Raw genomic sequence first — 22,667 nt, 5'->3', positions numbered from 1 at the left:
ACCTTTACGACTACAGGTTCAGACATTCCACAATGGTTTGAAGAAATTCGGTGGTACTATAAATAATAAAACACCTGATGAGGCTTATGATTTTATAGAGGAGATGTCACTGAATAATTATCAGTGGCAAGTCATGAGAACAAAGCCGACAAAAGCAACAGGTGTTTTTAACATTGATGTGGTCACCATGTTATTGAACCAGTTAGAACTTTTGAATAAAAAAATTGATGGTTTATGTGTTTTACGTAGGTACATCCGGTGATGCATTGTGACACAAGTGGAGGTGGAATAAACAATGCAAAATATTTACCCTACGGTTCTAACATGGAGAATGAGCAAATAAATTATATGGGTAATAATTCTAGACCTCAAAACAATCCTTACAGTAACACTTATAATGCAGGTTAGAGGAACCACCCAAATTTCTCATGGGGAGGTCAAGGAAATCAAAGACCACCACCCCCTCCATGTTTTCAGCAACAACTTTATCGGCCAGAAAAGAAACTGAACCTTGAAGAGATGTTGGAAAATTTTATTTCGGTGTCAGAGACTCATTTCTAAAACACCAAGACGGCTTTGAAAAATTAGCAAGCGTCGATCCAAGGGCTAGAAAATCAAATTAGGCAGCTTGCTAAGTTAGTTTCAGAAAAGCAATAAGGTAGTTTACCTAGTAACACTGAATCTAACCCAAAAGAACATGTGAAAGCAGTTACATTAAGAAATGTGAAAGTGTTAACTGAACCTAAAAAGAAGCTGCCACAGGAATCTGATAAGGAAAACGATGTGGAGATAAAACCTGAAGTAAGTATAACACCGGTACTCAAGTAATATAAATCACTAATCCCATATCCAGCAAAGTTGAAGAAAGACCGCAAGGATGCACAATTCAGTAAATTTCTTGAACTTTTTAAACAGCTTCATTTTAACTTACATTTTGGTGAAGTTATTTCACAAATACCTATATATGAAAAAATTTTTAAAGAGCTATTAACAAATAAAATGAAGTTTGAAGAGCTATCCACTGTGGGACTCAATAAAGAATGTTCAGCTATTCTCCAAAATAAACTACCAACCAAATTGAAAAATCTAGGAAGTTTTACTATTCCCTATTTAATTGGTAGTTTAAATATTGAGAATGCATTAGCTAATTTAGGTGCTAGCATTAATTTGATGCCTTATAAAATGTTCAAGCAGCTTGGTCTTGAGGAACCAAAACCCACTAGGATGAGTATTCAATTAGCTGCTAGATCTGTTAAATATCCTAGGTGTATTATTGAATATGTGCTTGTAAAAGTAGATAAATTCATATTTCCTGTTGATTTTGTTGTGCTTGACATGGATGAGGATGTTGAATTACCTTTAATTTTAGGTCGCTCATTTTTAGCCACGGCTATGGTTGTTATTGATGTGGGTGATAGTAAACTTGTGCTTGGGGTAGGTGACGAAGAAATTATTTTTAAAATCTATGATGCCATTAGATTCTCTAAAGAATAAGATGATTCCTGTTATTTTATTGATTCTATTGATCATGTTAGTCAAGATTTTTTACAGGAAATCCTTCATAAAGACACGTTGGAACTGTGTCCTATTCAATGAGAAGAGGTAAATGACGATGATGTTGTGATAGGTAAGACAAAATTTGATTTAGATTCTAATGAGTCATCACTGAGATAGCAGAGTTATGAGAGAATTGAGGTAAACGATCAATTAAAATTAAAACCCTCTATTGAATAACCTCCCAAATTAGAATTGAAGCAATTGTCAAATCACTTAGAATATGTGTTTCTTGGAAATAATTCTACATTACCAGTTATTATTGCTTCAGATTTGTAGCCGAATCAGAAAAATGAGCTACTATAAGTATTGAAGGAGCATAAAAGAGCCATAGCTTGGAAGATTTCTGACATTAGAGAGATCAATCTTTCTTTTTGTATTCATAAAATCTTAATGGAGGATGAATACAAACCATGTGTACAAACTCAAAGACGACTGAATCCTAACATGAAAGAAGTCGTTAAGGTTGAGGTAATTACACTTCTAGATGTTGTAATTATTTATTCTATTTCTAACAGTACTTGGGTGAGTCTTGTGCAGGTTGTTCCTAAGAAGGGAAGCATGACTGTTGTAGCAAATGAGGAGAATGAGTTGATTCCAACAAGAACAGTCACGGGATGGAGAGTTTGCATTGACTATAGGAAGTTGAAGAATGCCACAAGAAAAGATCACTTTCCTTTACCATTCATTGATCAAATGTTAAAAAGATTATCCAGGCATATGTATTATTGCTTCCTAGATGGACTCTCTAGCTACTTTCAATCCCAATAGCTCCCAAGAATCAAGAAAAAATGACATTTACATGTTCATATGGTTCGTTTGCCTACTGACGAATGTCTTTTGGATTATGTAACGCTCCTACTACTTTTCAGCGATGCATGTTGGCTATTTTTTATGAACTCATAAAAGACATTATGGGCGTATTTATGGACGACTTCTCGGTATTCGATAATTCTTTCCATCTTTGTCTTAAAAATTTAAAATAAGTTTTAATGAGATGTGAGGAAACGAACCTTGTACTTAATTGGAAAAAATGTCACTTCATCGTTCGAGAATGGATTGTGCTAGGTCATAAAATTTCTAGTAAAGTGATTGAGGTTGATAGAGCAAAAACTGGAACCATTGAAAAATTACCTCCCCCTAGTGCAGTTAAGGCTATTTGAAGTTTTTTAGGACATGCTGGGTTCTATAGAAGATTTATCAAAGATTTTTCTAAAATAGCTAAGCCTTTAACTAATTTGTTAGAAAAAGATGTACCTTTCGATTTCAGTCAGGAATGTTTAGAAGAATTTAATACTCTTAAAGATAAAGTAATTAATGCTTCGATTATAATTGCACCTGATTGGAATTTACCCTTTGAACTAATGTGTGATGCAACTGATTTTGCTGTAGGTGCAGTTCTTGGACAGCGAAGAAACAAGCATTTTCAACCGATTTATTATGCTAGTAAGACATTGATAGCTATATAAGAAAATTATACTACTATAGAAAAAGAATTGCTAGCTGTGGTTTTTACATTCGATAAATTTAGGTCATATTTGATTTTATCTAAAGTTGTCGTTTACATTGACCATTCTGCTCTTCGTTATCTCCTCACTAAATCAGATGCAAAACCTTGACTTATAAGATGAATTTTATTATTGCAGGAATTCTATTTAGAAATCCAGGACAAGAAGGAGCTGAAAATCTTGCAGCAGATCACCTTTCTAGATTAGAGAATTCACATCTCAATGAGTTTGAGGAGAATGAGATAAATGACTCGTTTCCCAAGGAAAATCTTTTGGTTATAACTGACTCAAAATTTCATTGGTTCGCGGATATTTCGAATTACTTAGCTGCTAACATCCTACCAAAAGGTTTGACATATCATCAAAAGAAGCTATTCTTTGCTGATGTGAAAAATTATTTTTTGAAGGAACCTTTTCTTTTTCGTGTATGTACAAATCAAGTGATTCGGAGATGTGTTACAAAATCATAAACGAGTAAAATCTTGGAACACAGCCACTTATGACCAACAAGAGGACATTACAGTGGGGCTAGGATAGTACATAAAATGCGTGAATCAGGTTTTTATTGGCCCACACTGTTCAAAGACACTAACAGGTATGTCACCTCTTGTGATAGATGCCAGAGAACAGTTAATATCTCTAAACGTGATTAAATGCCTCAAACCTATATGCTTTCATGTGAAATATTTAATGTCTGGGGCATTGATTTTATGGGCCCATTCCTTAGTTTATTTGGTAATAAATATATCCTAGTAGTGGTCAATTATATGTCAAAATGGGTAGAAGCTCAGGCTTTACCTACTAATGATGCTAGAGTGGTAGTTAGATTTCTCAAGAAATTCTTTTCTTGATTCGAAAAACCTAGAGTAATTATCAGTGATAGGGGTACACATTTTTGTAACACTCAATTTGATAAGTTCTTAAGAAATATGTAGTACATCATAAAACAACTACCCTTTATCACCTTCAAACCAGTGGACAAGTTGAAGTCACAAATCGAGAGCTTAAATGCATCCTAGAGAAAATCGTAGAATCAAGTAGGAAGGATTGGGCGATGAAAGTAGATGATTCTTTATGGGCCTATAGAACTGCTTTTAAAACACCCATAGGAACATCTCCTTACAAACTTGTTTATGAAAAAAGTTGTCATTTACCATTTTAATTAGAGCACAAAGCATTTTGGGCTATAAAATTCTTAAACTATGATCTCAAACTCGCAGGTGAGAAGAGATTGATGCAGTTGAATGAGTTAGATGAGTGGCGAGTGAATACTTATGAGAACTCACGATTATATAAGAAGTGACAAAGCGACGCTATGATGCTTACTTGAAGTTTGAAGCAACCCAAACAATTTGCAGCAAGAGATCTTGTCTGTTTATATAATTCAAGGCTCAAGTTGTTTCTAGGAAAGCTGAAATCAAGATGGTCAGGTCCATTCGTAGTATAAACCATTTTCCCCTACGGCACGATAGAGGTAACTGATAAATGCCAAATTATACATATTTTTACCCTAAATACCTAGCATATTTATGGTTGTTTATCACTTGAATAGATTTTGGTGCTCTTAATCCGGTTATTTCATGTTTCTACTCAGGAGAGCACCAAGAGTCAAAAGAATCCCAAAACGAGCCAAAAAAAGACAAAACAGACCAAATCAAGAAGATGACACCGCCTAAGCCTTGCCACACGGGCAGTTCACATACCCGTGTCTTTCGAGGGTGTCGACCAAGGCTTTCAGGATTCACACGGCCTGGCCATTAACCCACACGGCCGGGTGCAATTTAAAGGATCGAACACGGCCTGGCAATCACGTCACACGATCGTGGCACACGGACGTGTCCCTTTTTTAAAGAGTTGTATTTTACACGGAAAAGGATACTTAGGGAGGAAGAAAGCCAATCAAAAGCCTATATAAACACCCTAAGTATGACTTAGAAAGTAGCCGCTCTCTCTAGAACTTTTCTGGAGTACAAAACCGCACGCTGGGAATTACTTGAAGAAAACCAGACGATCCATCCCAAAAGCCGGAGCTACTCCAAGACTGAAGATCTCTCTCAGAATTCCTTCAGGGGTTTTAGAGTTTTCTTTATATTTTGTTATTTTCATACTTTTGAGATGTACTCTTATTTTGTTATGAACTAAACCCCTTAGATCCCTAAGGGGGTTGAAACCTATGATGGATCTTGTTATTATTATCTGAACTGTATGATAAATACTTGATTTGTTCTTAATTATGTGTTTTTAATGCTTGAGTTAATATTCTGGGTATTAGTTCATGATTTGATGTACTTATACAGAAGAGCAAAAGTCCCTGTCTAATAGTAGATTTGGCATAATTAAGCAGAGTTGATCGAACGCCTAGAAATAGGGTTACGAGATTTTGCCGAATTAGGGTGAAACCTAATATGGGAGTCCATAGATCGATTTAATACTTCCCTAGGGGTTTTAATTAAGAAAGATATTTCGATTAATTCAACTGAGGGTTAGATGTTATTAGTCTCGAAAGAGATAATAATATAGGTTAGGGACTCTCACGGATCGCGTCAAGTGAATAAATCGTCTGGTTTAGAGTCAGATAATAAGTGAAATTTAGGTGGATTCCTCCTTAGGTGTCGTCTTTATCAATTACTTTTCTTCAAGCCTTTTTCCAAATTTTCTCTTTGCTTTAGTTTAATTAGTTAATTAGTTTAATAAACAGCCCCTCATTATTTCTAGGATAAATAATAAAAAGATAGTTATTACTAGTACTTTTGGTTCCCTTGGGTACAATATCCCGATCTTGCCATTACTATACTATTGTTCGATAGGTGCGCTTGCTTTTTTGTCGTGATAATAGTTAGTTTAGGTTGATCTTCATTATAAATATTTATTACTTGTTACGAATCACGCGATCAAGTTTTTGGCGCCGCTGCCGGGGAACTAAAATATTAGGAATGCTCAATTTTTATTACTTTAGCCATTTATTTTTCTTGCAACTTAATTTAATTTTATTATTTTTATTATTTATTAATTTACTTTTTCTTTCTCTTGGCAAGTTTTTATAGTTTATGACTAGAAGAAAACCGTCAGGACTATTACTTTTTGAAGAAGAAATCGATCGTACAGTTCGTAGAAACCAAAGAGAAATAAGGCGCAGCTTAAAATACATGGAGAACGAGCAAAAAGACAATACTCAACCCCCAACGGAAGAGATGGCTGAAAACCAAGGCAATCAGCTACCTCCTGCAATTGCGGCTAATCAAAATCCTGCTCCACGCATTATGTATGATTATGCTAAACCTTCTTTAACAGGAACTGAGTCTAGCATAGTTAGACCGGCTGTAGCTGCAAATACTTTTGAACTGAAACCTAATACAATTCAAATGATACAACAGTTTATTCAGTTTGATGGTTTGCAGGATGAAGATTCCAACGCTCACTTAGCAAACTTTCTAGAATTTTGCGATACATTTAAAATCAATGGCGTTTCTGATGATGCCATTCATCTTCGGTTATTTCCTTTTTCATTAAGGAACAAAGCTAAACAGTGTTTGAACTCGTTACCACGAAGGTCAATTACTACTTGGGAACAAATAACTGAAAAATTTTTACTAAAATACTTTCCGCCGGCTAAAACAGCTAAATTGTGTAATGATATCTCTTCTTTTGTGCAGATGGATTTAGAAACACTTTACGATGCATGGGAGAGATACAAGGACTTACTGAGAAGGTGCCCTCACCATGAGTTACCACTTTGGCTTCAAGTACAAACATTCCACAATGGTCTGAATCCCTCGACTCGGCAAATGGTTGACGCGGCTGCTGGCGGAACCATCAACAATAAAACACCGGAATATGCCTATGAGTTTGTAGAGGAGATGTCACTAAATAACTATCAATGGAAAATTATGAGGACAAATCCAACGAAAACAGCCGGCGTTTATAACGTCGACTCAGTTACTACGCTGTCAAATCAGGTAGAACTTCTCAATAAAAAAATTGATGGTTTACTTGGCTCTACGCAGGTACATCCAGTAATGAGGTGTGACGCAAGTGGAGGAGGTGTGCATACAGAATATCAACCCTTCAATCCCACAACGAAGAGGAACAAGTCAACTATATGGGTAACAATAACTTTAGATCTCAAAAAAACCCATACAGTAATACTTATAATGCAGGTTGGAGGAACCACCCAAATTTCTCCTGGGGTGGTCAAGGGAATCAAACGCCACAAAATCCTCAAGGTTTTCAACAGCCACCTTATCAATAAGAGAAGAAACCAAACCTTGAGGAGATGCTCTCAAAATTCATATCAGTGTCGAAAACCCGTTTCCAAAATACCGAGACAGCACTTAAAAATCAACAAGCATCGATCCAAGTACTTGAGACTCAGATAAGCTAGCTTTCCAAACTAATCTCTGAACGACCACAAGGTAGCTTGCCAAGTAACACTGAACCCAACCCAAGGGAATAGCTCAACGCAATTAATATCCACAATGACAAAGGAGTCGTAGAGCCTGAACCAGAACCGAGGCAAGAAACAGTGGTAAGCAAAAGGAGAGCTGAGGTAGATCAAAATACAAACAAACCAGTGACTGTTGAATATAAACCTTGTGTGCCATACCCTAACGCGACAAGGAAAGACCGCTCAGATGAACAATTCGATAAATTCCTTAAACTTTTGAAAAAATTACATATTAACTTACCATTTATTAAAGCTTTGTCGCAGATGCCAAATGCAATGAAATTTTTAAAAGAGCTTTTAGTAAATAAGCGGAAGTTGGACGAAGCATCGCATGTGGAGCTAAATGCAGTCTGCTCGGCTATTCTACAGAATAAGCTACCCCACAAATTGAAAGATCTAGGGAGTTTTACAATTCCTTGCTTAATTGGTAATTTAGATATACGTGATGCATTAGCTGATTTAGGGGCTAGTATTAATGTCATGCCTTACAAAATGTTTAAGCAACTAGGTTTTGGGAAACCTAAATAAACTAGGATGAGCATTCAATTGGCAGATAAAACTATAAGATTCCCTAGGGGTATTATTGAAGATGTACTCGTGAAAGTAGATAAGTTCATATTTCCCGTTGATTTCGTTGTTCTAGACATAGAAGAGGATAATAACACCCCTTTGATTTTAGGGAGGCCCTTTTTAGTAACAGCTAAAACAATTATTGATGTTGGCACAGGTGAGCTTACACTTCGTGTGGGAGAGAAACGATCACCCTTCAAGCTTGTAATTCTGACATCACATCGAACATTGAAGGTAATATTCCACACCAATATACTAAAACTGACAATATGACTACGGATAGAGGACACGTTCAAGCTTCAAAGAAGTTCACGAGCCATGTTCCAGAAATGATAGAGGACACGTTCATGAAGAACGAAGGCTACGGATAGAGGAGCTAGACGAATGGCGAGAACATATGATAAACCGAAACTACGCTAAAGCAAGCCCGATACCTCTCCTAATCAACTTAAAGTTGGCGATAAAGTCTTACTAGATACCGCAGATCCTCACATTGTCACTACCACACCGAATGAGGAAATCCCTCTTACGGTACTCAGTATTTTTCCATTCGGTACGGTGGAGGTGAGTCACCCCAAGTTCGGTACTTTTAAGGTAAACAACACCCAATTAAAACCCTATTTTGATGAGAGGAATGAGGAGTATAAACTCCTCGAACCACCCTGACCATTCACTAAAGAGGTAAGTCGAGCTTAGACTATAAATAAGCGCTTCTCGGGAGGCAACCCGAGCACTAAAATATTTTGATTTCTTCATTTTTTATTTTTTATTTCTAACACTTTAAATAATTAGATTTATCTTTGAATTGCAAAGTTTTTCAGCACACACGGCCAGGCATACGGGTGTGCCTAAGATCGTGGCCAAACAGGGGAAGAAACACAGTCGTGCGATACAGCCGTGTGGAAGCAAGACATGATTTCCCCAAAACACGGGATACAATAAATCCCCACGGCCGTTCGACATGGCCGTGGGTGAACTTGATAGGAGAACACGGGCGTGGAAATAGAAAAACACGGGCGTACCAGAGGCAAGGCTCAATTCTGTTTCTTCGACATGGGCGTGAAGCATGCCGATAAGCTGTGGACAACAATACACGAGCGTGTTACCCTAACACACGGGCGTGGGAGAAGCGAACAAGGCTAGGCACGATCGTGCGATATGGTCGTGTGTCACACATGCCCCAGACACATGGGCGTGAGATAGTAGCTGGGCACGACCTAAATTGTAAAACTCGAAAAACACGGGATCACTTACACGGGCCTGGCCCTAGGCCATGTGCACCTCTCCTATATAAGTAAATCACTGTTCACTTTCTTCTTCCTTTCAAAACCCTAGCCGAAATCTCCCCTTCCCCACTTCCTAATCCCTATTCCGGCCACCATTACCCAGATTCTCACTTCCCCAACCCTCAAACCACCCTAAAATCCACTCCCCCTGAATTAATCCTCACTTTCCCCTCTCTTTCCCCTCTATTTTTCCTCCACACGGCTGTACACCCACGCCACACGCCCGTGCTCACCACCAACACGCCCGTGCGCCACGCCCAGCAGCTATGCCAGCACTTTCACATCACCACCCTAGTGCCACCACTTTAGGGCCCCACTGAAGAGGATCATTGAATCCTCTTATCTTTTTATTTTTTATTTTTATTTTTATTTTTATTTTTATTTTCATTTCAATTTTATTATTTTCTTTTGAAAGACATATCTATTAGTAAATTTTACTTTCTTCATATTTCTGGTATCTCTAACAAGTAATCCCACTACACTCTCTTCCACACCAACTCTTAATAAGCTTTTCATGATTCTACAAACTTTCCAGCAAAGCTGCTAGGAATATTTTACGGAATGAGGAAACAAATGGGAAACAATACCTCACGAGTGCCTTGTTCAACGACCCAATTTCTTCATCTAGCCAAGAACAGTGGCAGCTACCACTTTCACCAAACACTCCAGCCTTAGAATCAAGCTCCACATCCATATAACAGGGAGTTTCACCTCTTTCCCTCTTATGATTTTCTTTATTTTGAATAATCTATCTTTGTACATTGAGGGCAATATACATCTTAAGTGTGGGGGGTGAACATGAACATGATGCCTAACTTTTTGCATTATTCTCAAATCACTAAAATTGATCTTGTGCTTAAGTGATTTTCTCATAATATTAATCGAATGAATTCTAATTGATCTATAATTATTGTTGATATGTCATGAATTAAACCATGAGAATTATGCATGATTATTTGATTATAGGACATTAAAGAATCGAGCATGATAAATTGATATTTTGAGAACTAAAATTTTTAGATTATTTTCCTAAATTGAGGTATTATCTTGAAATCTTAAGTATACAGAAATGACATCAAAAACCCAAATTTTTGGTGTGATTTTTGAGCCTTTTGAGCATATAGCTTTCTTTCTTGCTCACTTATTTTGTGGTTTGAGTGTGTCAACATTGAACTGTTATTCTAGAACTTGCTTCGATTATACATGTCGAGATCACACGTTTGATTTGATATACTGAGATGATAAAGGCACTTAGGATTTAACCCACTTACTCCATAAAAAGCCTTCCCACATAATTAAACCCTTCGTGGACCCCATTGAGTCTACTAACCCTTTTTTATTAATTAACCCATTATTGTTGAAATCCTCTTACTTAATTTACCCTTTTTTATCGGGATTATTTTTAATATTGTTACCTCACTATGTTCACCATTTTTTGTTACTGAATAAGGAAGTATGATTTCTATATTGTATTGACTTGATTTGTTCTTAAAAAAAAACTCAGTATTATTATTGTAATTCTCAGCAAGCTAAAGTTGTCAAAAAAAAAGAGAGCTCATCTAATATAGTTCTAGATATTTGTTTGTGATTCAGTAATTAAGTTTTTGATAGTGCAGTAATATATTGAAATTATCTCGATTTTAACCTTTGTCTCTTTAGCTTGTATCTATACCCGTAACCTAGACCTCGTTACAACCATGCAAAGACCTTTTGATTTGTGTATCATATCATTTACAAGTGGTGGAGATTTGATTTTCATGCAAGCCTATGGTAATAACTTCTCATGTTAGACAATCGAGTACTTAATTTTGAACCTTAAACACTTTGAGTGATTTGAGTGAATCTTTAGTGAGGATTTCATCTCTTGTATATTTAGGACTAAAGTTAATTACTTAGAGGAAGGAGATTACCTATGATTTCATTATCAAAATATTCGATTTAAATTGTTTGAGGCTTTTAATGCCCCTATATTTGAATTCTCACTGTATGATTTTCTGTGGAATAACTTGTAACATTATCAGTAATGATTATGTGATTGAAAGGAATGAATTCTAGCAGTAAATGAGAGTTTTGCTTGAGGACAAGCAAATGCTAAAGTGCGAGGGTATTTGATAAACGCCAAATTATACATATTTTTACCCCAAATACCTAGCATATTTAGGGATGTTTATTGCTAGATTTATGGATTTTGGTGCTCTTAATTTGGTTATTTCATGTTTTGTACTCAAGAGAGCACCAAGAGTCAAAATGAGCCAAAAACTAGCCAAAAGGGACAAAACAAACCAAATCGAGAAGATGACACGACCTAAGCCTTGCCACACACGCCCGTGTCTTTCGAGGGTGTCGACCAAGGCTTTCAGGATTCACACGGCCTGGCCATTGACCCACACGGCCATGTGCAATTTAACGGATCGAACATGGCTTGGCAATCACGTCACACGGTCGTGGCACACTGGCGTATCCCTTTTTTCAAAGAGGTGTATTTTACACGGAAAAGGATATTTAGGGAGGAAGAAAGCCGATCAAAAGCCTAAATAAACACCCTAAGTATGAATTAGAAAGGGGTCGCTCTCTCCAGAACTTTTCTGGAGTACAGAATCGCACGCCGGAATTACTTGAAGAAAGCCAAACGATCCATCCCAAAAGCCGGAGCTACTCCAAGACTGAAGATCTCTCTCAGAATTCCTTCAGAGGTTTTAGAGTTTTCTTTATGTTTTGTTATTTTCATACTTTTGAGATGTACTATTATTTTATTATGAACTAAACCCCTTAGATACTTAAGGGGGTTGAAACCTATGATAGATCTTGTTTATTATTATCTGAACTGTATGATAAATACTTGATTTGTTCTTAATTATGTATTTTTAATGCTTGAGTTAATATTCTGGGTATTAATTCATGATTTGATGTGCTTATGCAGAAAAGCAAAAGTCTCTGTCTAAGAGTAAATTTGGCATAATTAAGCGGAGTTGATCGAACACCTAGAAATAGGGTTACAAGATTTTGCCGGATTAGGGTGAAACCTAATATGGGAGTCCATAGATCGATTTACTGCTTCCCTAGGGGTTTTAATTAAGAAAGAGGTTTCGATTAATTCAACTGAGGTTTAGACATTATTAGTCTCGAAAGAGATAATAATATAGGTTAGGGAGTCTCACAGATCAAGTCAAGTGAATAAATCGTCTGGTTCAGAGTCAGATAACAAGTGAAATCTAGGTGGATTCCTCCTTGGGTGCCGTCTTTATCAATTACTTTTCTTCAAGCCTTTTTCCAAATTTTCTCTTTGCTTTATTTTAATTAGTTAATTAGTTTAATAAACAGCCCCTCATTATTTCTAGGTTAAATAATAAAAAGATAGTTATTACTAGTATTTTGGGTTCCCTTGGGTACGATATACTGGTCTTGCCATTACTATACTATTGTTCGATAGGTGCGCTTGCCTTTTCATCGTGATAATAGTTAGTTTACGTTTGATCTTCATTATAAATATTTATTACTTGTTACGAATCACGCGATCAGTAACTCATCCAGAATATGGCACATTCAAGGTAAACGGTCATCGACTTAAACTTTATAATGGTGAGGATTTTAGAAATGATAAAGAGGAGCTTCAACTCCGCGAACCCTCGTAATCATGTGCACAAGGTAACTCTAGCTTAGACTCTAAATAAGCACTTCTCGGGAGGCAACCCTAGTGTTAACACCGCTAATTTCTATACTTTCATTTCATAATATTTTTTTAAAATTAACTAAATATTAAAAAATACAGGTTTTTGACCCATACAGCCTAGACACACCGGCGTGTCCTTGGCCATGTGGCCTAACAGTGGTGCGAAAATGATTTACACGGCCTGGCGTCATGGCCATGTAACCCACACAGCCTGGACACACGGGCGTGTCTTTGGCCATGTGGATCCTGAGATATAATTTTTAAATTTTAAGGAAATTGACAGAGAGTTACACGGCCTGGACATACGGGCGTATTCTTGGCCGTATGGATCATGGAGCTTAAATTCCTAAAATAGATAGAGACACGGCCTAAATATAGTCCATATGGGCTACGACACGGGCAAGGTACACGGTCATGTGTTCAGTCACACAGGCGTGTGGAAGGTCACACGGGCATGGGAGAAGTGAAAGAGACTATACACGGCCGTGCGACACAGCCGTGTAAACCACACAGCTTGGATACACGAACGTATCCAAGGCCATTTGAAAACTGAGTTTATTTTATTAATTGCACACGGGCGTGTGAAAAGTCACACGGGCATGAGAGAAATGAACGAGATTGTACACAGCCGTGTAAAGGGCTTGAAATTTTATCGACACGAGTTGAATTAGAGATCACACGGCCGTGTGGCCCAACACGGGCCTCACACGACCATGTCACCCTTTTAACCCAAAAACCCTAAATTATTTTTACTTCTTCTTCTTCTTCAAACTCCTTTCCTCTCAGCCGCCACTCCCACTCATAAATTCCTATTTCTGACCGTCACTCCGACGACTAAGACCGTCATCCCTTTACCCCTTACCTCCCCTTCCTCTTTGTCCCTTCAAACCCCCGCACACAAACCCCCTAACCTCGCACGCCCTCACCAGCCTCGTTCTCTTAACCGCAACACTCAAACACACCTCCACCCCTTCTTCCCCGATTTTTCCCTTAACCTACCACTCCTAAAAACCACCCTTACCCCCTCGGTCTCCCTCTTCTTCCCCTCATCGCATTACCTTCACCCTTCCTTTTCCTTAACCTCTCCTCACAAAATTCGGCCAACACTAAGCCACAACCATTCTTTGCCACCATCAGCATACAAACCCACCACCGTACACACAACTCACCTCCGATCCTCCCCATTCCCTAGTGTTAATCTTTATTTTTATTTTTTTATTTTATTTTACTCTATTTTACTATTCTTATTATGTCTTTTATTTATTATTTTCTATTTTCTGAGTTCTCATTACGTTCTTTAGTTTCTTCCTTAATTTTTTCTTTTATTCTGCTTCCTTTTGTGTTCATTCTTGAGTCCATTTCAATTATCTTTAGTTTGATTAGGTTCATTGACGTTTTGCATTTGTTTTATAATCTTGATTCTTGCTTTCTGTCTAATACGGTTAGTACTTCTATTTTAAGTATAGCTTGATTTGTTGTTTAGTTCTGATTTGTTTATTTTTAGTGCTGATTATTTTCTTTTATTTATTATTCTTTATTTGATCACTTTGATTCCTACTCAGTTTCACTATATGGTTTTGGCATGCTTGAGTTTTCATCCACATTATTTTAGGAGCAATATATTATTTAGGACTAATAAGATTTTTTCTTGCAGATTTGGTGATTATTTTATTTATTAATTAAAGTCTTTTACTTGTAGACACATTATGACAAACACACAAGGCAAGACGAAGACCGTCATCCTCGCTTCAAAAAAGCAGAAGGGCCCCGGAGCTACCTCCTCCTCGAGCGCATTTGTCGAAGCTCGCCACCCCTTTTTTCGATTTGCGGTGACCTCCAAGAGGACTTATACCAGCTCCATCGAGTATGATCACTCGGTCTGAGCCGCTGCATTGATTGGGCCATGCTGGAGCAGGTTTGACTCGCTGATGACGTGCGCGCTATTCTTGCCACAGCTCCGTAGGATAGGTTCTTCGACATAATTAAGCCCACCTACACGGAGTTCACCTTGGATTTATGTGCTACATTTTCAGTCCAGCAGGTCATGACGGTTCATGACGAGCCAGGCACAATCACCTTTCACCTTGGTGGGTTGGTGCGACATATGAGCGTCCTAGATTTCGGAGCTGCTATAGGACTCTACACAGAGGAGTTCATGAGCGCCGAGGACTTTCTTCAGCTTCATCGGCACATCCATTACTCGCCATCGCATTGTTGGACCAATCTTACTGGTAGCCAGACACCATATGACGTGAGTCGCTCAAAGGCGACTTCTCTCTCTTCGGCCTTACGGTACATTCACACACTCCTTGCTCACACCGTGACAGGACGGAGAGAGAGCACTGGAGTCGTTAGCATGCACGACTCATACTTGCTCAGGAGCATGGCCCACAGTCATACTATTGATTTGGCGTACTTCATCACTTTATCCTTCTACCATCAAATTGATCGCCATAGAAAGGGCCCCAACTGCTTAGGCCCATATGTGACTCGCCTCGCTAGATACTTCGGTCTCCTCGCTAGATACTTCGGTCTCCTCGACACACCGGATCAATCCTCTACACTCACATTCGTAGGCCAGATGTCTCCTCAAGGCATCTCGAGCATGATACACATGAGGATGATCGAGCGGCGTCGTGGAGTAGATCCTCCCCAGTATAGACTGTTTCATTTTGACGTTCAGAATGAACCCGAGGACTTCACTGATGATGTTCCTCTCTATCACGAGGACCCACCATAGCCTTCACCTTCGAGTCACTAACCTGTTCATTCTACTGCTAGCCTCCGAGGAGTATCCACCAAGAAGTTCACTAGTTTCCGTCAGTACTTCGATAAAAGGTTCGACCGTACTGATACGACACTACAGCAAATTTGTCAGCATTTCCATATTACGCCTCCAGCGTCGATGACTCACTATGCCGATACATCTGATGATGAGGACCATTATGTAACAGCCAAATTTTTCAGTGGTGTCGGAAACAGTGATTCAAGATCACTAAATCCGACGAGTGAGTTTATAAATTTTAATAAATAATAATTATGGGCCAAGCGTGAATTTAAAAGAATTTTTGAATTAGTGAATTTTCCAATTTTAAAAGAATTAATCAGGTAAATTGGGTTGAAAATGAGGTATCGAGACCTCGAATTTATAAATCGAGCCATAAATATTTTTATAAATATTTATGGAGTGTTATTGAGTTAGTATTAAAGTTTCGTTAGAAAATTTTAACGTTTGGTCAGTCAATTAATTGATAAGGACTGAATTGAAAATAGTGCAAAATTTGGTAAAGTGATTAAATAGTTTAAGTGACTAATAAGGAGGGATTTAAAAGGAATTAGACCCAAATTGTATGGGCTGGACGGTTTGGGCAAGAAAATCAGCAAAAAGACAAGGAGAAACAAGGGAAAAATTGGAAATTTTGCAAATTAAGCATATAAAACAAGACAAAATTGAAAAATCTAGAGATATCATCATTTTTCTTTAGCAAAAATGTCATGGGAGGTCTGAAAGTTGCTGGTTTTTCATAATTTTACATATGTGAGTTCAATTCTTGCCCTTTTCTTTGAGATTTTTATGTTTTTGTGACTTTTTACAATTAGGTCCAAGTGTTTAATTCATTAGTTTTTGATTTTATGGATAAAATTGAAAGCTACCATTGATAAGTGTTGGCTGTTTATGATAAACTAAAATGGATTTGGAGCTTTGATTTTGTTGTTTGATGATTTTATTAAGTAATTTCAATAGAAATTGATTTTAGGACCTAATTGTGAAAAAAGTTGTGAATTAAGGTTTAGTGTTGAAATTATAATTTTTAAAGGTTGTGTACTAGCTTAGAATGATGGAATAAAATGTTAATTGAGAAAAATTAGCTTAATTTATGGGCTAATTGAGCAAGGACTGAATTGTATGACCTATGAAATTTAGAGGAAAAATGGTAATAAACATCTTGAACTTAAACAGTTTTAGACAGCAGCAATAGGTTAACTTTGAAAAATCACCATAAATTATAGAAATCGAATTAGAGGATGAAAAAAAAAACATGAAATTAAAGCTTATTGAGTCTAGTTTCTCATAGAAGGAACGGTGTAAACAATTGAATTGTAAATTATGAGATATAATGAATTTTGTAAGACAATGTCAGAATGAATTCGGGTTCCCCTATTATGACTTTGGAAAATCACCAAAAATTGGAGAAAAATAATTAGAGGCTTAAATTTATATTTTTAGAATCCTTAATGAATCTATTTTCAAGAGAAATCAACAGGAACATTATCCAAGTTTTGTACTGTAAGAAAATTAATTTTTAGTGAAGAGAGGTCAGAACTGTTGGATAGTAAAACAAGGGAAACTTTAATGAATAAACTGTACTAATTGGCTGAACCAAAAATTCTAAAAATTTTATGGTGGAAGGATATGTGAGTCTAGTTTCAGGGAAAATTTACGGATCTTAATTTGGAGCTCTGTAGCTCGAATTATAAATAATTTAGTGACTATGACTCGTGTAGACAGCTTGATGTGAGCATTTATAAGTAAAATATGAAATCGTACTTACAAGAATGTTATATACATTAAGGATGTGGATGGAGAGGAGGAGGAGGAAAAATATATGAATATTTTGTTAGTATGGGTTTACTTTAAAAATGGCTAATTTGTATGTTTTAGGTTCAAGGACTAAATTGAATAAGAGTAAAACTTTAGGGGTAATTTTTTAAAAATGTCAAAATTGACCAAATTGAAGAAAACGAATTGTTTTACTGATTAAATTAATAAATTGGATGAAATTATTAATTTAGATCAAGATCGGATTGGAAGTTCAAGTTAAGGAAAAACACGGGACTAAGTACGTTCGTGACGTGGCCAGTGATGAATTGACGGCTAAGACCATAGTTAACCCGTGGTAAAGTTATGATACGTAGGTATGGTATCAACCATACCGAGCTTGATAAGTAGGTATGGCATCGACCATACTGAGCTATGATACGTAGGTATGGCATTGTCCATACTGAGCTATGATACGTAGGTATGGCATCGTCCATACTGAGCTATGATACGTAGGTATGGCATCGTCCATACTGAGTTATGACATGTAGGTATGGCATCGTCCATACTGAGTTATGAAACGTAGGTATGGTATTTTCCATACTGAGTTATGAAACTTAGGTATGGTATTTTCCATACCGAGTATGAAATGTAGGTATGGTATTTCAATGAGGAAAACCATACTGAGTTGTAAATCGTGGCACTGAGCAAATGACAGACTCAAATTCGTAAGATGTTCTCTAATTTGACAAAGATTGATAAGTGGCATATGAAATTAGTATTGTTAGACTTATGGTTATTATTGATATTGATCTGAAATAAGTGTACCCATTGATATTTAAATGATTCAATGGGTAAAGTTCTTATATGAGATAATATGAGTTTGAAATGAACTATTACCGGTATATACCTGAAATATATGGAAATGATGGTACATGAAATATTGATATAATGAAATGAATGATAAATGATTTTAAAGAAACAGCAAAAGAATGATATGTATCATGATATGTAAAAACGTGATTATCTTTAATATGTTGTTACAAGGGAAATTATGTATGTTGAGACGAGCAATAAACTCAAGTGTGATATGATGAGAAAATAAGTTTATCTATGTTGAATTTATATGAATATGTTCAAGTATGCTAACAAGTGTTAATGCTTAGACAAGTGCCAAGCTATTGGTTAAATGGTAATATGTTTATTTTTGTATGATGTGTTGAAAGGGTAAGTGCTCAAATGAAAATATACTTGTGCTCGTGAGAGAGTGGCAAGTTTTAAGTTATGCAATATCTTATGAAATGACTTATCATGTGATTAATTGAAAAGAGTTATGTTCAAATGCACTAGCTTGTAGGTATGATGGCATGGTATGCTTATGACCGATGTGTTATACATAAAGAATGAGTGTGGAAAGTAAAGAAATACATATGAAAATAAAGAAACTCGGAAAGGTTAAAATTATTTAAGATCTTATTAAGCTAAAGATGATATGTATAAATAATGCTGTGGATTTATTTACCTTGTGAATTGATGAATATAACTTCGTGAATATTGTGTGAACCACACGACCTGGTCACACAGCCTGTGACCCTGCAGTGTTGAAAAATTTTAAATATTTTCGAAAAATTTTCTGAGTTCTCGGTTAAGTCCCGATATATATATTCTGGGCCTCGATGGCTCACATAAGGGACACTATGATTAAATTTGATTGATTTCAAGTATGAATGTTATGAGAAGTGAAATTTCTATTAAATGATCTGTAAATTTTGGTAATACTCCGAATCCCTATTCCGGCGACGAATACGGGTTAAGGGGTGTTACACATTGAGTCTATTTATCATTTATTTTTAATTTTAATTTTATTTCTTATTTTTAGTTTTATTTCTATTTTTATGTTTATTGTTATGTTTTTAGACTTCTTCTTTTTTATATTTTGAACTATATATATATATATATATATATATTTATTTATTTATTTATTATGGTTGTTTCTAATCGAGTAACCCTTTAATCTTCTTCAGCGTTGTGTTTATTTTCTTATCAGTTGCTCAGAATCATTCCCTACATATACATCTATCTACAATTCTGCTTTCACTATTCTGGGAATTTCATCCAATATTCAGGGCAGTTTCAATTCTCTCCCTCTCTTATGAGATTTTGTTTCTACTATGATTATCTATTTTTGTACATTTAGGACAATGTACATCTTAAGTATAGGGTGGTTATTTATTTATATGATCATTAGAAAATCCCTGAATTATGTCTTGTGTTCTAGTAATTTTCTTATTTTACTATTAGAATGAATTCTTATCGATTTGTGATTTTCATTGATATGTTTTAGATTTAATTCATAGGTAATTGTGCATTGATTGTTTAAACTTTAAGGCATGAGAGAACCAAACATGATGAGTCTATTTTCAGAATTAAAAATTGCTAGGTTGTTTCCCTAAATTAAGGTATTACCTTAAAGTTCGAGATTTGCAAGATTGATATCAAAAACCATAATTTTTTGTGAGATTTTGAACCTTTAGAGCATACATTTTTATTGCTCACTTTATTATTGGTTATGAGTGTGTCAATACTGATTGGTTATTCTAGAACTTGCTTCGATTATACATGTCGAGACCACACCTTTGAGTTGATATAATGAGATGATAAAGGCACCTAGGTTTTAACCTACTTATCCCAAAAAGCCTACCTTCATAATTAACCCTTAGTGAACCACTTTGAGCCTAATAAATCGTTTCTTGATCTATCCTTAATATTAACTCATAACTCATTCTTTTTTATTCATTGAGAATTTTTCCTATTTTATTGACTCCCTTTTTTGTCGAGATGTGATTTGGTTAATTTCCTAACTATGTTCTTTTGTTCAGTTGTTGAATTATCTCTTATTTGTTCTTAATCTCAAAAAAAAGTGAAAAAAATGTATACTTATTTTGGTTATTAGTAGTTCTATGATATTTGAGCTTAAACGATTAATTTCACATTTTTAGAAGAAACTCGTGTTCTTATTTATAATTTTGATTGATGTAATTATTTAGCATTAGTTTATTTTTCTAGTTAGTTAATCTATCAATTCAATCTCGATTCTAACTCTCTTTTTCAGCCTTTATCCACACCTTTAACCCAAGCCCCATTATAACCCTTTAAAGACCTTTTGATTTGTATATCATCTCATTTTATAGTGGTAGAGATGTGATTTTCATGCAAACCTATGGTAATGACTTTTCATGTTTGACTTTTGAGTGCTTAATTTTTGAACCTTAAACACTTTGAGTGAATCTTTGGTGAGGATGTCAATTCTTGTCGGTTTTGAATTAAAGGTAATTACTTAGATAAAGGGAATTATACCTATATTTTCACGATTTAAAAATGTATGACTTGGATTGTTTGAATCTTTAGTGCTCTTTTAGTTGAATTATCAATGTGTGATTATTTGTGAATTATAACAAAACATTATTGATGAGAGTTATGAATTGAGAAAGTTTAATTTTTAATTGTGAGTTCAGGATTTTGCTTGAGGCCAAGCAAACGCTTAAGTGTGGGATATTTGATAAGCCATAAAAGTAACATATTTTAATCTCATTCTTGATGCATTTTTGGATGATTTATTATTTAATTTAGTTAATTTTATGCTCCTAATCCTTTAATTTCATGTTTTATACTTAGGAGAGTATAGAGGAACAAAAGAAGTGGAAAACGGGCCAAAATAGGACAAAACGGGCTATTTTAAGGATCCACACCAAGCCTTTTCCCACATGGGCTGAGCACACGCCTTGTGAGCCACACAGGCTAACCACACGCCTATGTGCCAACCCGTTTCGATTTTGAACCCTATTTCCCTAATACGCAGAAAAATTCAATTTTTAAGGTTTCTGAGCATTCTAAAGTTTATAAATACGACCTAAGGGGACACGCGGAGTTGAACGAAGAAAAGACTCGAAGAACGCCAACGGATTCAACTCAAAAGCAAAATCTCCTTCAAGACTGAAGATCTTCATTCAATTTCTCTCGAAGTTTTTGGGTTTCTTTATGTTCTGTTGTTTTCCTAATTTTGAGATGTTTTCCTTCCAACGTATGAACTAAATTCCCTAGATACCTAAGGAGGATGAAACCTAAGACAGATCTTATTATTTGATTTTTCTGAATTACATGATAAATATTTGTTCTTGATCTCAATTATGTGTTTTTATCTCATGTTTTAATGTTTTCAGGATATTAATTCATGATTGATGTGCTTATTCAATAGAGCAAAAGTCCCTGTTTAAGAGCAGATCTAGCATAATTGAGTGGAGCTGCATGCAATCCTAGAAATAGGATGATATAAATTTACCGGATTAGAGTCAAATCTAATAGAGGAATTCATAGATCGAGTTAATGCAACAATAAGGGATTTAATTAGGAAGAGATTTCAATTAATTAACCTAGAGTCAATCGTTTTTATTCTCGAAAGAGATATTAACATAAGTTAGGGATTTCTATGGATCAAGACAAGTGAATAAATCGTTTAATTCAGATTTAGAATAATAAGTGAAGTCTATGTGGATTATTTCCTAGGTATTGTCTCTCTCATCGGTTTTCTTCAAATATTTTCCTACTTTATTCTTTGTTTCGTCTTAGTAATTAGCTTAGTTAAGGTTAGGTTAAAATAAATCCCTTCAATTTATTCGGTTAGCTAATAAAAAGATAGTAACTACTAGTACTTTTAGCCCTGTGGATACGATATTCCCGACTCACCATAGCTATACTACCATTTGATAAGTACACTTACATTTGTCGTATTTTAATTAGTTCGTGACGTCATCACGACCATTGACCTAGTCATGGCAAATCAACACCCAAAATTCAATTACATGACGAATACAAACTTTAAACCAATTAATGGAAGTCTAGCATCCTACCACTTATAAAATCATAAGTCTACAAAAATGTCCTTAGATATAAATAAATAAATAAACTAAATACTTTTGAGCTTGTCATCCAAGGGAAACGACCACTGACCTAGTCATGGCAAACCAACCCCCAAAATTCAATTGCATGACAAATACAAACTTTAAACCAATTAATGGAAGTCTAACATCCTACCACT

At 35.8% G+C, this 22,667-nt stretch overlaps 1 non-coding gene across 1 annotated transcript; it reads right to left on the bottom strand.

Annotated features, from left to right (window-relative positions):
• Positions 1–6,682: 6,682 nt before the first annotated feature.
• On the bottom strand, positions 6,683–6,789 carry LOC128289695 (small nucleolar RNA R71). Its single transcript, XR_008279340.1, has one exon. It is a non-coding gene; the product is annotated as a small nucleolar RNA R71 (small nucleolar RNA).
• Between the last annotated feature and the right edge of the window lie 15,878 nt (positions 6,790–22,667).

The sequence above is a fragment of the Gossypium arboreum genome, chromosome 2 (assembly GCF_025698485.1).
Source record: "Gossypium arboreum isolate Shixiya-1 chromosome 2, ASM2569848v2, whole genome shotgun sequence".
NCBI classification, from domain to species: domain Eukaryota; kingdom Viridiplantae; phylum Streptophyta; class Magnoliopsida; order Malvales; family Malvaceae; genus Gossypium; species Gossypium arboreum.
Note: the sequence above shows the minus strand (reverse complement) of the source record. Positions and strands in the feature narration are given on the sequence as shown.